Raw genomic sequence first — 15,971 nt, 5'->3', positions numbered from 1 at the left:
ATCAGCATTGAACTTTGTAAGACTTGACTAGATGTTCTAAACCGTGGAATCTCATTCTACTGAAGTATCATATAAACTCCATTTAATCTCAGCAGATTAATTACATTTTTGACTGAACACAGCCTCTGTCCTGAAAGTGACAAATAAGGAATGTGATTTGTGATCCAACAAACACACTGACAGGTTTCAGCAGTGACTCTGATGACAGATGCTGAACTGCAGTACAGTTACAGTACAGTATGGTTCTCTCTCCATGACCTATCCTTGAATCTACTCTGTGATTTTTAATGAGCCATTTTCAGCTCCTGCGTGGTTCATACTGGTATTGCTGTAGCAGAAAAACAAATCTTCAAACATTGTAACAAAATTACAATGGTTATTTAAGATGACACTGAGGCACTGAAGCAAATATTCCAACTTTCCTTAACCATAAATAGACTATATATACTTTTACCTACATGTTTTTCAAAACATCTGTATGTTCTTGTCATTGAATATTGGAGATGCACTGATACCACTTTTTTCCAGACCAAGTACAAGTATGAGTACTTGCATTTGAGTACTTGCCAATACCGAGTACCGGTACAAGTACTTAATAATCCCATTCCAGTTCTTAGTTCCTTTTGTAAATGTTCTTTATTGTTGTTGTCATTACTCTGACTGGAAAAAAGTGCTGCTACTGATATTGAATGTGTTGGAATGAGCGTATCTCAATCAATCCACCAAGGGGCGCCGCTCTGAATTAATCATACTGGACAAATACCATGAAGAAGAGTAAAGTTTTTTGAAAAGACAAAGAAAGTCAGTAATAAACTTGTAGACGACAGAGGTAACACTAATGTGATACTAATATTGCAGTGTTTTCACAGGTAAGGTTTAAAAGAGAAGCTTCATCAGGTAGAGAAAAGATAAATGAGCGATAGGTTTTGTTTTCACTTCCGCTGGCAGCAGTTTGCACCGCTCTGTACCCCTCTCCGCTGGGTATGCATCCACCAGCACCTGGAAAACGGATGGAATGTACACAGAGAACGGACAGAACGCTCCGTCCGTATCTGTGTGTCTTTAACGTTACTTGCAGTCAGCGTTACTTTTATCACTGTCATTTATTTCGAAAAATCTCCACACTCTTCACACTCCCCACACATTATTCCTCCTCCTCATACCTGCTGCACTGAACTGTGAATCTCACACGGCTTTAAGTGGTGTCGGTGCATTTGTATCGGATTACTTTTACGAGTACACACACTGAGTATCGGAGCCGATACCCGATACTCATATCAGAATCGGTGCATCCCTATTGAATATTTGGATGTACAATTTAATGTGTGGGTAGTTGCTGCCACAGTGTGAGCTTGGATTACTGAGGACATCGGTAGTTGTTGAGGGAGGAAAGTGAACAAACACGGTGGGAAACAGAACAAAAGGAGAAGGATTTGAGCTGTAGAGGACACAAATATTTAATCTTCTGTCACAGTTCTGGGCGTGATGGTCATCTTTAATCACTCTTGCATTGCAAAATATAAGCTAAACATGGCTCATGCCGTCTGTCAGTGGCTAAAAGGTACTTGTCTGCTGAAAGGACTGACAAGCGTTTGGTTGTCAGTGTGCATAGTTTTATGTTGGTTTATATGAGCTGTCTTGACGGTCTGAATTATATAACACTGTATCTGAGTGCAGATTTTTATCTAATAGATGGGATTCGGTTCTCGTCTGCTACTGTAGGTGGGCTTCATTAGGAAAATAGTTAAAACACACTACTCGGTCTCTCTAATAACATCTGAAATGTAGGTGTTCAAAATAAATGGCATATTCACCCACATCTCAGTGGTAGCCTTATAATAAGTCTGGATTCCATTCTCTCAGGGGTGAAATCAATTTTCTTGCCTTGGGCTGCAAAATATCTCATGCTATCCTCTTTGCCATTTGCTTGGATTTTCTTGAAATTATGCTTGCATATCTCTGAGGTACACTATCTCTGAGCCACAACCTACACCTCACTGATCACAGCCTCAGCTTAGTTATCAAGATTTAATTACAAGTGTGGGCCAGTGGGTCAGTCTTTCAGATGTGGATTACATGTTAAAAATTCCTCCCGTGCAAAGACACTGACAACATCGTTATTAGTGCATCGTCTTTTCTCGCCCAAGGTTATAGCACATGTAATGCTTTAGCAGGAGGTCAACATCAGGAGTTATCAGTAGCAAGAACATGATTAAAGAAAACAATTGGACACAACAGAGGTGTAAGGTTCCCATTAAAGTTTCCAGCTGCTCATCTTTGCACTTTTAACAGAATCATTACTTGAGCAGCAGTTACAGAATTCAAACCGCCTGGTTTTATGCTGAATAAATGACAAAGTGTTTTGACATTTTTTTCTCCATACCAGTCCCTAAAACATGCCTCAAGTATTTGATAATGATTACCCAGGTTACAGAAATAGCAGTAATTAAGCAAAGAGCATCATTCTCATACACTCATGTCGCTCTTAGTGAGTGTGAGCAGCTGCGTGTTGAAGTGAATGCTCATAAAATCCCCAGACAGCAGCTGTGTTGTCTTGGAGAAGACATGCATAGGTCTCAAATGACTTTGTATCTCACATCTTTAAAGCATTTATGGTGAATTCAATACAGAGTGTGATGGACTTACTGGAACTGCACCCATTTTCACTAAGTGTCTGGGTTTAGCATTTTACATCACAATCATTTGTGTTTTGTCTATAAATAAACTCAACGTCTCAGTGGCCGTTTTGGTGAAGTAATGCAAACAAGTGGCAGCCTCCAAGCTGAAAACCACTGTGGTAGTACCAAAAACAGCAGTTCCTCTAACGACCATCTGAGGCTGGCTCCAAAAGGGGGGCTACAAGAGAGTTGAAGGTGTTTACAAAGAGAGGTTTTGGAATCTGTACCTAATTTCCCCAATTACAACAAAAGTATGTGGGTGAACTTTAATATATGTTGTTTGGATTACATTAGGTTTAAAGTTGTGGATAATTACAGATGTGGTTACGATGAGTGACAGGTAGGTGTTGTCTGTGTCTTCTGTGTGGGATTTGACTGACAGGCAGTTAGGCTGGTGAGTTTAACTACTGGAGTTTATGTTTATTGGAACGTGTCCACGGTGCATCTCTATAAGAAGATACTATATGTCTGTCCATCAGTCAGTCTAAATCTTGTTTAATTAAAACTACAGAACAGTTTGAGAGAATGTCATACATTTTGACACAGTTGTTCACAAGAACACTAAGAAGGTTTTGGTGACCAAAGGTCAAAGCTCAAGGTCATTGCGACTTCATGTATTAATTTTGATAAAGGCAACATTTCTGGATGCTGGATGCCGTCTCTTCAGGTAATTGAACAGGTTTGTAGTGTTGCCATCCAACATGCAAACTGTATCTGTGCAAATTTTGCAAATTACTGTTTGTACTTCGTTGTAAGGGGAAAAGCCAAACCAATTCCACACAATGGAAGTGGAGTTCTTCTTAAGAAGCAACTCGTCCGTTTTGCTGTCAGCCATGACTCCCACTACACGTGAAATCCACATGACGTGGATGTAAATTGACGTGATGCATCTGTGCATCGGCATATAATTACATCCAGAGCTGTTGAATACTGTATGGCTCTGACTACATGGATGATTCCATGATCTTTCTGCTTTGTCGGATCATCGATACATTCTAATCCTTCACGATCTAATATCCTTATATCGCACACCCCTAGAACACAATATTGTTACATACAATTATCTGACTGAACATCATGTTTTCCAGATAGCAGCTGTAGCTGTGGTTTGGAAGTTAGACTAAGAACACTATCAGATGATGAGGAGAGCATGCAGTTTACAAGTACTTAATTACAATGTCCAGCACATCAGCATAATGTAGCTACAGAAGCTAGCAGGCTAATTGACAGACCATGAATGCCTGCTAATTAGGTCATCTAATGTTAGTTTGTTAATTAATTAGAATGTAACATAATGCTGCATGAAGCTGACATCACCGTTGTCAAGCTGATCTGTATATGTTAAAATTCATCACGTAGCTAAAATGACTGGTGTTTAACATGAGTCAGTCTATGTAGTCATGTCTAGTGTTACTGTAGGGAGTTTGACCTGTCACTGCTCATCACTTCCACTCTTTTACTCAAACATGGGCAAATAAACAAGATGGCAACAACCAAAATATCAAACTCAGTCAAGCCTCAGTATGGCCGTATGGTCCACTAACAAATACAGGGCGTCACGGTGGATTTGTTCATTTTTTATATACATGCACCTCAGCATGTCCCTCCTCATCGCTCAGTACTATTTGTGATGACTATCTTGGAACCAAATATCACTCATTCTCTCTGCAGAACTAACCTCCTACTGGAGTTTAGGATTTTTCAGGCACGTTTATCTTCATTGTTCTTTTGTTTAATATAAAAGCAAAGCAGCTCTATCTTCATGTTTTTTGTTTAAATGGACAATAGATATTTGTTTTCCTTACTTTGTGTCTCTTTTCTATGAATCAGAGGGAACTTTAATGTGAGTGGAACAGATGCGAACCGCCCCCCTGCAGCAAAGCTCTCAGACTTTGACGTGACAAATTGCTCCTCTGACTCTCAATTCTCTGTTCACCCTTTCCATGGCTTACGCAGCCAATCAATCAAATCAGAGCTTACTACTGATGGCAGTGTGTGACAAATAAATTCTTCTATCCTGGTCTGCACTGTACAGGGAAGCAGGAAGAAGGGCAAAAGTGTTGTGGAAATTAAAAAGTGAAAAAGACAAGGAACGCTGCGCTGAAAACACAGAGGAACAAGCATAAAAACCACAGAAAACCCAGGGAACTCTAGCAGTAGTCAAAGAGGCAGACCACAGTGTAATGAAGAGAGCGTTTAATTGGTTTCTTAATGCTGACTTGGTTGCGGTTAGCTCTAATGGACCACAACATTTACAAGCTTGTGGCTTCGGTTAATGGTTTAAGTGTTGCAAATAGCATACAATGACTTTTTGAGATAACATTCTGATTTATTTTATGTGCTTTTTTGTTAAACATTGACAACCTGTTCATTCCCATTCTGTCTAGCAGCTTAAACTCAAAAATAAAAGTAGGGACTCCAGACGCTATACGTTTCACTATGTCATCCAGCTCTTGCTACATCATGTTGCCACCTTTGATCACTCACTCATGTTTTAATGCATGAAGTCACAGTGAAGTGTCATGTTTCTGTGATTGTCACACTGAATTTTATCACGCTCCTGAGAGATCTGACATGAGGAATATTTTGAAGAGCAAGATGGCGTCTACTGTTTTCCTGTGGCAGTATGTTTTCCAAGACAAACAGATTTTGTCTCTCATCATCCGAATATGTATATGTATAATGTTGGAAATAAAGACCTTAAATCTGCAAATGCAATGGGAATTAAAATTGGGAAATACAGATATCAGTGCACAAATCATACAATCACTGCTGTTCAGACGTAAACTGCATTCTAACAGTTGGTTTCTAAGAGTACATCATGTGCAAAATGCTAAATATATCATTTTTAGCAGAGCTATTTATGGAACAAGTCAGCAATATCCTTTTTCTCCACCATCCATTCCTCTTAGTCTGTCTTCTTGCTTTTGAACTTGTATTCTCTGGAGCAGAGTGATCTATTCATCACTGGATTCACTTCACACTTGGGCAGTGTGTTGTGTCCTGAGCTGTCCCTTACGTGGCCCTGACAAAAGAGAGAGAAAACTGAATTAATATGTCACAGCAGGAGCTCTGACTTCCAGCAGGACCAGGGCAGGAAGATAAACCTTCTCCGTCCTTCAAATAAGGAAGTCCAGTTTAATAGTGAGTATCAGTATTTCTCTGATATTGGCCAAAAATATCTGAAATGTATAAACCATAATCCAATAGAATATGGAGGATCAATCTACCCTGAAATGCTTTGAACAACATCCCATAAAGTGGAGCAGCAGCAGACACGTGACTGTCTCGCAAGTTAGTGAGAGCTGCTTGCAGTGTATCAGCAATGTGGAGGTTTACAGGCTCACTGACCCAAAAACAACACAGCGGGATGCAGTATATGCAGCGTCACTGCCATCAACACCTGAAGCTTCAACACAATAAACCCTATAAAAGATTTACAGATGCATTCTGTCAAAGGATAAGATGAATTTAAGCAGGTGTGAAGAACAAACACGAGCCCTAATTCTCAAAAGTTCTGTTCATTTGAAATGTTAAGATTTCATATTCAGTTTTATGCGCACATGTAATGCTAATTAATTTTGACATTTATATTTAAAGCAGTTAGTAGTTGCAAATGCTGCAACACTGACCAATATTTTTAGTTTGTAGTGTCAAAATTGCAGCATTTATAATTGTCAACTGCTTCAGAATACAGATGTAAGATTAAAAATAGAATAAATTAAGAGAGTAAAAATAAATAAGTGTTGTGTGTTTATGTTTGTTGCGGTCAGCAATTAAAAATGCTGCAAAAGTTGACCAATATTTTGTTTTTATTATCCAAATTGGAAAGTAACATAAAAATACAGTATGGAGCCATTCCAAACATTCTACTCAGCTTTTTGTCTTGGTTTGTACATTTCCTGTGCATGAATACAAAGGCTTTATTGTCATGTGCAGTAATGAACAGTGAAATTCAGTTACATTCATATCTGGGTTGTCGTCTTAAATGGGATCACTTAATGGTAATTTTACTCACAAATTTTGCATACAACATGTGTAAATACTGCATTTTCAAACATCTAAACACTTTTTTTGATTAGGTTCTAATTTCTTATATATCATGTAACCGTAAGGTCAGCCTGAAGGTCTTTAAACTTTTAATTCCGGGCCAGTCAGAAGGATCAGAAATCAGTATGCAGTATTAACCTTACCTTCAGATGTTAAAGTGTCTTTCAGCCTTCACATATCTGTTGAATTTGCATTTAGTTATAACATAGATACAAGTTGTGGACATGGATTCCCTCTGTAGGATGGCTGGAGAGAGATGGTGAGGATTTAGGTTATCTGGCTCAAAGTAAAGCCACTGCTCCATCATACTGAAAGGAGCCACTAGAGGTGCTTTGAGAAGCTGGTTAGGATGCCTCCATGGGCATGTCTAAACAGGAGAAGGTACCAGGTTAGATGGGAGATAAACTCCCTCAGTGTCCTCCTGGAGGAGCTGGAGGTCTAGGTATCCCTGCTTAGGCTTCTGCCCCCGTGACCCAGATACAGATAAGGGGTAAAATCAATGGATGGATGTATGGACCAAAGAACCAAACAGTGAACTGAGGGCAATTGACAGTCATGTGGAGTTGCTAATCAATAGTAACCAATATCAATACTAACAAGTGGTGCCAGGCACAACAAACCCCGCCCCTTGCACATATTGTAGCTTATTTTAGTATCGATGAACTCTTTCATCCATAATCAATATTTGGTAAATATAAAGATTATATATGTGCCAAGTTTGAAGTAAATTGAAACAAAATTGATGTTTTAATAGACATTTAAAATCTCACCCATTATAAGTAAATGGGGAATAAAAGATTTTAAAAATTCATAACAAATTTGAACTTCGACCTACTTTTCCTAAAACACAATGACATTTATTCTGGGTCACTGGCAATCTATAAACCCAGTTTGGTATGAACTGAACCAACAGTTTTGCTGCTACAAACATTTGAAATTTTGTCCATTATAAGTGTAGCGCCTGTAGCCTGATCGGAAGAACACACTACAACACATACATTCTCTCTAGGTTCGGAAAACTGGTAATAGTCACGCAACGATACCATGAAGTTAACAGTTGACAATTTATTGCCACAACAACAATACTTTGCAGTATATGAAAATCAAGGGATCAAAAAAACCAACAAAATAAAATAGAGGTCTCCCCAAAAGAATTAAAAAATAATAAAATAAAAGTTCAAAATAAATTGTCCCTCCTTCTTTCTTAGAAGGTAAGTGCTCAGTTCAGTTCTGTATCTTGTGTGTGTAATGTTCCGTTCAAATGGTTACTACCCGGGTAGATTTTGTGTATGTTCTTATCTGTATCACAAGTGAAGCGATGTCTTTAGTTTCTCGGAGTGGATCCCACAGTTCCACCATCTGAGTTGTTCGTCCTTCCTGGCTCGCCACTGAACCACATCGGTTCGGAATCTGGATCAATTCCTAATCCGACAAAACGAAAAACCTGTCTACACATAAAGTGCAGAACAAATAATCATTACTCTCTATTCAAATCATAACATCTTTCTATTTCCACTTCTCACTCTACTTCACTCAATACCGAGATACGGGATACAGCAATCAAAGCATTGTAAATGAGATTTACAGTACACCTTCAGTATTTCAATCATGACAATGACCTATCATGAACTTATATCTTAATATAAATGTACTTATTTATTTTAATACAGCACTAATATTTTAAAACAGCTCTACAAATCAATATTTATCTTTCAAACCATAGATTGTACATCTATTTAACTCTTCTTTTTAATCAACATGAATATTTTAACATCTTCAGTGCAGTAAAACACATTATGCACATTTCATTTATCAACAAATACTTTCTCTATCATAACTGGCATCATATCCACGCAATTAGGCATCATATGCCGTCTCTTTCTCTCTCATATGTTACAGTAGTGGCATTTTAGCTTAACAAGCCACACCATTTGCATTCGTATTGCAGGCAATACCTAAATTAGCCTAGCAGTGCTAACTTCGATGAATGTTTGCTTCCCGCTAGCTCGGTTAGCGGTCTTTCTAAAGCTACTTTTCGAAGTTCACAATGATACAGCTGGTTCCACGTTGGGTTTAAAACATTGGAAAAACATTTCAGGAAACTCCGACTGGTCTTATGTATATACTTCTATGAAAAGGAATTTACCCACACAACAAGCTAATATCAAAAAGCTAACCACGAGGCTTATTCTCTAGCATGTAGCATTTTCTTACCGGAGTTCTCACAGAGGACGACACAGTGAAACCGGCTCCCCTCTCTTTCTCTCTTATGCACATTCAGACGGCTTCTCCTAATAACAAAACACCTATCAAGACACTGCGTGAAGATTATTCGATGGTGTAAACCATCCGTGGTTTCCGTCATGTTACATACCTCGGTTTGTCAGCCCGTTCCTAATGCATGTGCTCTGGTCAGTATCTCGCTCTAAGATGGCGCACGCATAGACTGGGGTCACGTTCAATAATCACTACACCAGGGCTAATGTGCCACCTTGTGGTGGGGCTGAGGTATTACAATCAAATCACATATATTGGCTTAGTAACCATGTGGGTTACATAAGTAAATGGGGAAAAAAAAATATTTAAAAAATTAATAGTAAATTTGGACTTTGACCTACTATTCCCAAAATGTAAAGAGATCTATCCTGGGTCACTGGGAATCCATAAACCAAATTTGGTATACATTTAACCAACAAAGAGACAAAGAAAAAAAACGAACCAAAAACAATACCCCTTGCCATCCCCCCTTCGTGGTGCGGGGTGATAACTTACACTGCTATTGGCATATTTGGTTAGTCTTGGCCTGCGTACAATACTGTTCAGCTGTAGCAACTGTATTAATGTCAGTTTTAGCTGTGCATTAGCCCACTACATCATCGCATAGCAGCTGTAGATTTAGGAACAGTGATGGAGTGTCTCAGAGGACTGCTAAAAGGTTTTCATATCAAATCTGAGCACTATAGCTTCATTAACCAAAGTATACTTCAAATGCATGCTCCTGTAAAAAAACAAAATGTTCTCATGATTAAACCATTTGATGCAACCCAATCTTACCTTCCTGTAAATGTGAGAATGACACATTAAAATGTATGCATTTCAGAGAACAGCATCCGATGCCCTGCCTGATCTTAGATATGAATCAGAGATGACTTTTTTTGTAGGTTTTTAACTTGCTATAGGAATTAAAGGATTAAAAGGAAAATAAAAACACTGTGCTTGTTGTTGAAATGGTTAGATCATGATGTTTCAACAAATGCATGCACTTGCTGACCCACAGGGAATATATATTTTCCAGAGATACCATAGGTTTGTTGCTCTAAACATTTACCGTAATATTTCCATATTATTCATATCATGTAGAGGAGCAGGACAAATCAGCTTCTTGATGTTCTTTTAAGCCGGGGGCTGAAAGCAGAGCAACTCACAGCCAAATACTAATTATATACAGTGAATGTGTGTGATTGAGTGCGCATGGGTTTGTGCATGTGCAAGTTTGAGATTCAGTGTTCATTATATTGGATGTATTCTATTTGTTCCAGCTGTGGAGAGGCATAACTGAGCTTGAAGATCACACTGTTTTCACATCTGTGTTCATGTTATTTTATCTCGTACTGTTAAAATACTGGTAGCGAAACAGCAGATAAATAGAAAGGAAGCTCAGTCAGTATTCTCATGTAGCGAGTGGAATTGCATTATAGGATGCTTCCTGTGGAACAGCTGATGACCTGGATTTTATCAGCACATGCACACATGTACGAAACATAAAATAAGCCTGTACATGACATCAGCATGCCTGTCTGCTCCCTGTATTAGGGCTGCATAACTAGTGGGTTTCATCATGAAATTAAGATGGCGCAGTCAGTGAGCCTCAATGTTGTTTTCCCAAACTTCATTTGAATTAAATTAAAGTTGAAATAAATTATATTAAAGTTGCCAGCCATGGAAATAAGTCAAAACAATGCAGCCAGCTGTATTTGGTATCATGACCCCAGAAGGAGAATAACTCCTCAATCCTGACTACATTAGGACTGTTCTTTATGCGGCAACAGTACAGAATTGCAGGAAGGAAAGAGAGTACAGCTCACCTCATGTTTGTTTGACTGTATGACCGAGGAAGGCACTACTGCAGGAATATGGTGGTCAAAATGTGACTTGGCTATAGATAAGCCCAGCAGCAAATGCATCGATCTTATTCTCATACCTGATAGACCTTCTACAAACACTGAGGTTCTTTCAAACTGCCATTTCTTTCATATTGTTGATATTGATGAGAGGGCAAAAACTGCTGTATAATTACAATACTTATGTTTTAAGGCATGAAAAAGAGCAAAAAAAAAAGAGCCACAGTTAAAGAAACAAAAAGGGAGACAGAAGGACTAAGACCAGCAGCTGTGTGTGGGAGGATCAGACAGTAGTAAGCAGAGAGGGAGGACTGTTGAGGAGGACAGAAGCTTTGATAGACAAAGACTCAAATGTTTGTAATGGTTTATTGAGTATATATATGCACATAACATGGCACTGCAGCTAGGTATCTGCATAAGCTTTATTTGTAGGTGTGTGTTTTGTGCATGTTGTAGAAAAAGAGAAAGAAATAAGCCCGCTTTGTAGCTTTGAACGTCCAAAGCTAAATAGGATTTATGCATAAATAAGTTGGAATAATTGAACCTTTGTGTGCGTCTGCATTGTTAGGGCTTTGGACACACACATGCACATTGTACCTCCAACAATAGCTTAATATTGCTGCTAAATCTGGGTTACAGTTTGTGAATCAAACTAGCTAGCAGCTCAACTGAAAAGAGAAGTACATTTTCCTGAAACTAAATAATTTGATACAGATGTTATTTTTAGCGGCCGACAGGCCGTAAGCTATTGTTGTCATGCGGCATCCAGCGTCGTCGTCTGTCATTGTCTGTCGTTTGTTACAAACATTTCAATCGTCTTCTACTCCGAAACTACAATTCCGATTGACTTCAAACTTGGTATACAGCTTCTTTATGATGATGTCAACAAAAGTTAGTGAAATTACTTGGATCTGGATCTGATTCTGGATTTGGTGCGACTTTGAAAAATTTCCCCATTACAAGAGATAGGAAGTGGTTCGATGCAATAACTCAGTGAATATAAATTATTTTAAGTTTAAATTTCTACAGTCCAGCCCTGATGGGGAGATGACCAAAACGTAATGGCCACATGCTGATCAGGATCTTCCTCTGGATCTGGGAACTTACGGAAAATTTAACATGGGCTGTTATGGGGAAAAAATTTCAATCGTCTTCTTCTCTGAAACTACAATTCTGATTGACTTCAAACTTGGTATACAGCTTCTTTATGATGATGTCAACACAAGGTATTGAAATTATTTCAATCTGGATCTGATTCTGGATTTGGTGTGACTTTGACAAATTTTCCCATCATAACAGATAGGAAGTGGATTGATACAATAAATCTGTAAGTATCAATGATATCAAATTGGAATTTGAGTTTTTTACAGATCTGATTGGAATATGACCAAAACATGGGCTATTTCTGTAATATAATAAATACACATAATATGGTATACACATAATATACACATAATATAGGGTGATAATAAATGACACCTGGATACATTTCCCAAAGCTCTTAATTTGGCCGGTAATCTACAGGGCCATTGGTCCTATTTTTTATTTTCTTAGAGTTCAAAACACAGAGCATGAGTGGAAAGACCACGAGAACTAGAGAAATAATAAGCAGACCGTCACTTCTCCTCAGTGAAACCACAACATGTAGTTTTATGGACTTAAGAAAAATGTACTGTCCTGCTTGGTCTTGGTGGTCGATCAGCACAGGTGGTGAGAGTCACCCTGAGCTTCACTTTACTTGGCAGGGCCAATGTTGAGCACAGCTGTAGATTTGCATGGGTTGAGCACCTAGTGAAGCGAGAAAGCCCAGAGAGACAGTTTTGACATAACACGATGCTATGTGGAGCTGGAGTATACTCAAACCACAGTACTTTTTCCTTAGTCTTGTTCCTAGTCTTTCTCTAATGACCGGATGCGTTTACATCCCCTAACCTTGAACTTGCAGTGATGTATTTCTGGTCCCATTTGTGGCCATTAAAATATACTTAAAAGATTAACCCACAGCTACATGTTTTAAGATTTGTTTAAATAAAACGCTTTGTTCGGTAAAATATGGTCGCAAAATATTGCTATGAACTGCTTACATTTAATTATAGAAGAAAGAATCTATGATTATGTGGATAATCTAATTTGAAAAGGTTAATTGGTGGACACAAGCCATTCAAATATTATTATGTAATATATAACCTTCAATTTCTACATAGAAATCTTGTTCATGTACTGACACTCATTTACCTCAGGTTTAAGCACACAAATACTTTCCCACTTCAGCAGATAAACGTTAAATATCCAAGACATGTAGCAATATGGAAAACGTTCTACTAGTATTAGTTGCAGTAATATTAAAAACATTTATTGCCTTATTTGTTTTTGTTTTGTTGCTTTTTTTTAAAACTAGATTATGTAATTTTGTCTTTTTCTGTTTCTTATTGTTAGTATTTCTTCATTTATTATTGCTTTTGCTCTGTGATGTGATTTTGTCTTTTACTGTTTTTAGGGATTTTAGTTGTTTTAGTGTCTTTTTTTTTTGCATTTACTTACTGGTTGGTTTGACTGTCTGTCATTTCTAATCTTGGATTTGTGTCTTTTTTGTCTTTTTTTAAGTTTACTAAACTTGCTTGCTCATTGTTTTGCATTTGTTGTGGTTATCTGAGTTTCCTGTTTCTGCTTTAACAGTACTTTTGAAATGGCTTGTTTTATAAAGCACTATATAAATGCGATAGCATTTTCATTATAACTTCTAACATACACAGTAGGCCACTTTTTTCTTAATGTCTCTGATATAGGATACTTAAAAGTCCAGGCTATTATATCAGACTGAGCTAAATCCCATATCAAACTTTTCTCTACACTCTGTTTCTTGACTTCAGCTGATATTAAAGTGGTCAGCCGAACGTTGAGAGGCAGACTGATGCAAGTGCATGCCATTTATTATGTCTGGGGTAAACTGATAGAATCAGAGCGTGTCCCCAGGCTTGTCTCACACATGGACATGGAGATGACTAGATAGTCCTCATCTTCCCAAATTTAGAACAGCTGCCTCTTGATTCTTTCCGTCTGATGGGGTTAAATTGCTTCATCCTTCCCAAGGTCATAATTGTGGACTCTCGCCTCCCTTTTCCTCGAACTGTGTTATCTGCAGGCAGTGTGTTGGCAGGCAAGCAGACGTGTCGTCACAGCTTTTCTGGGATGACTTCCAGTATAAGTGTAAGTGAATAGTCTAGTGCCGAGATGCTCCTTAGCAGGAACAACACTAAATGTGATATTAAGGAAAATTAATGGAAATAAAAACTGAGGTGCATTCAAAATAAGAAAGCTGCAGGTAAAAGGTGAATACAGCAATATCAAAACATCAATAATCAAATTGAGAAGAAAGTGAGGACTTTGCGGTGAGATCAAACATAGAATTAAATGGCTGTAGTTGATTAAATAGTGTCATCAAATGACCGAGTCACACCATTGATTTTGGTATCTGCTGTAGAATAATCTGAATCTCTATGCCTGTGTTGTTGACATTTAAAAGCTATTCAGGCAGAAAGGTCCTCACATTGCTCTCACTAAAATGATCTGAACAACAGACAAGCAAATGAGCAAACTGCTTGTGAATAGATTGGTGTTATTGTGAGAGAAAAGCAACAAAAGGACAAGCCCATTGGTATTCAAATAAATGTTATAGACAATAAATGAAGTCTGCAAAGGGCAGTGGGTGAGAGAGGGAAACCTTTTTAAATATTCTGTCATTGTCAGATGTCACTGACTTCACGTTTTATAGTTGACTGATTCCATTTTCAAGTGGGAATTTTCACCACGGTAGATCTGATAGTTTGCACAATATTATGTTTGAACAGATTGGATGTGATGGGGAAATTAGTCTGCTCTGAATGTGCTGCATTATGACTTCAAGTGAAGGACATTTTGGTTCATCTACCGCTGTGAAGTCATTTTTCTCAGCTAATACTCAGTGTCAGTCATAGCCTTGAAATAAACTAGATCCTCTTTAAGACACACGCCAAGGCCAAGGTCCAGTCCAGCCTTCTTCTCACCTCCACAGTGTCATTAAACTGTAAAAACAAAAAAAAATGTATAATTGATGTTTCCCTTGTTTTTGTCAGTCATGGCCACTGGTTAGTATACCTGTCTGTTGCCGTGGTAACTTGTAATTGAGAGCCAAATTCCCACACCTCCTAACTGCACCCCCCCCCCCCCTTATTTAGAGAAAAAAATGTATTGCACTTTGTGTCAAGAAACAGTTAAATTTTTGATCCTCTGTGACTGTCATTATTTGCACAAATGATGTTTGTCAATTAAAAGATAATCCTACAAGTCAAGAAAGTCAGAGTTTGTGGTGGAACTGTTAAACTGTTGAGCCTGGCTGTGAAAACACATAAATACAAAGACTACACACTTGAGTGTCATGGAGGTGACGTCATAACTCAGGATCTAATCAGAGTCACTTAGGGTGTCCCTGCTGCGTCAACATGACCAGACTGAAGTGGTTTTCACCTCTCTCAATTCTTTTTCAGGTCTAGAAGATTGAGTTAAATTGTGCCAAGGTATCGACCATGTGCAATGAGAGCTGCAGTCCATTGAACACCAAAATGGATGTTTCTTTATGATTTTTGCCATGAACCACAGCTTTCATTATATGGTAAACGGTGGCACAATTCAACTGATTGCTGTGCATATTTTTTCTGAGGATAGACCCCATGGCCTACTGTGGAAGGGGCATGGCTATTACCATGCACTTTGGTACTCTGGTTCCCTTTCAATCTGTGTGTTCATCATTTTAAGGGGAGTTACCACTGGTGCCTCACAGCAAGGTGTGCTTCTTCCTTGTTACCTCTGCCAAGGAGGTTATGTTTTCATTGGGGTTTGTTTGTTTGTTTGTTTGTTTGTTTGTTTATTTGTTTGTTTGTTTGTTTGTCTGTTTGTCTGTTTGTCTGTTAGCAAGATAACTCAAAAAGTAATGGAAGGATTTTGATTAAATATTCAGGAAATGTTGATACTGGCACAAGGAACAAATGATTAAATAAAGCAAATGTAGTAAATGATCAATTTTGGTGGTGATGGGGGGGTGACACACTGATCTGCCTTGGCAGAGGTCCGCGCTCTCCGAGTGCTT

The 15,971-nt window shown here is 38.3% G+C and overlaps 1 protein-coding gene across 5 annotated transcripts in view; it reads left to right on the top strand.

Moving 5' to 3' along the window:
- The window catches only part of sphkap (SPHK1 interactor, AKAP domain containing), a 167,124-nt gene that overhangs the window by 135,574 nt on the left and 15,579 nt on the right, over positions 1 to 15,971 (top strand). The window lies entirely within an intron of this gene.

This window comes from Sphaeramia orbicularis, chromosome 13 (genome assembly GCF_902148855.1).
Source record: "Sphaeramia orbicularis chromosome 13, fSphaOr1.1, whole genome shotgun sequence".
NCBI lineage: Eukaryota > Metazoa > Chordata > Actinopteri > Kurtiformes > Apogonidae > Sphaeramia > Sphaeramia orbicularis.
Note: the sequence above shows the minus strand (reverse complement) of the source record. Positions and strands in the feature narration are given on the sequence as shown.